We start from the raw sequence: 1,280 nt of genomic DNA on the forward strand, positions 1-1,280 counted from the left end.
TTTCGGTCCCGTCTCTGACGCTGCACGCCTGCAGTGGGCGCACTCTCTGCAGACATACTACAACGGCACTACAACGACACTACACTGTTCTGCTAACCATACTGCTCTAGTGGGCGAGGAGCTTAACTCGTTAGGGCTCTACCCGCTCTCAGAAGGCGCGTACCTGTTTACCGGTACTTGGAATTCCCAGATCTAAGGTTGTGGTTTAAGTACAATTAGTTCTGTCCCTTCTAAGTAAGGTACACAAAAACAAGGATATTGAGTTATTGTGTTATTATATGTACTGACCATTTGACATTTTTATTTCTTTTTATATTATTAATAACTATATTTTAGAAGTGAAAATTTTGTGGCCCACCTAACAGTTTCCATGGCCCTACATTTTTCCAAATTTTGTCTGCGGCCAGACAGAAATACGGCTTGGCCCACTGGGGGACCATACGGCCCCGGTTGAGAACCATTGATTTAGAGTCAGTGAGCAGAGGGCTATCCTACACGAAATAAGAAAACAGAAGGCTAAATGGATTAGTCATATCTTACGCAGTAACTACCTTCTAAAAGAAGTTATTAAAGGAAAGATAGAGGGGCGGATAGAAGTGACCAGAAGACGAGGAAGAAGGCGTAAGAAGATGCTGATGACCTTGGGGACAGAAGAGGATATTCTCATTTGAAGGAGAAAGCTCTAGATCTCATTAAGTGGAGGAACTGTTTTGGAAGAGACTGTGGACCTGTCGTCTAACAGATTACTAATGATTATACAATATTTGACATACCTATACCGATTACGTCAAGACAATTGTATGTATATAATATAAACCACTGAGATGGCTTCAGATGTCGGACGGCATGGTGGAACGCTACATTAAGACCATCGAGGAGCACTCACGGAAGGTCGTCACATCCCTCCAGATGGACTGGGATGAGGGTTTACCCCTCTTTCTCCTAGCTTACAGGGCATCCACTCACGACACTATGGGTTTGACTCCTGCTATCTTAGTGTTCGGACGAGAACTCCGACTGCCCTGCGACCTGCTTTTTGGGGTATCTCCAGACAAGGAATTGCGCCCAACCGATTATGCAGCAGAGGTAGTGGATGACCTACACGACATCCACAACACCTGAAGCTCGGCAGTGACCGGATGAATAGTAGGTACGATAAAACGGCCAACTCCGCAGGTTACCACGAGGGCGCCTTTGATACTACATGACACTCGGGCTTGCTATATAAGTTGTCAAAATTGGAATTTTCGGCCAGCTTAATCAAGCTTATTGGATCATTT

The sequence above is a fragment of the Cryptotermes secundus genome, unplaced genomic scaffold, assembly GCF_002891405.2.
Source record: "Cryptotermes secundus unplaced genomic scaffold, Csec_1.0 scaffold1760, whole genome shotgun sequence".
Taxonomy (NCBI): domain Eukaryota; kingdom Metazoa; phylum Arthropoda; class Insecta; order Blattodea; family Kalotermitidae; genus Cryptotermes; species Cryptotermes secundus.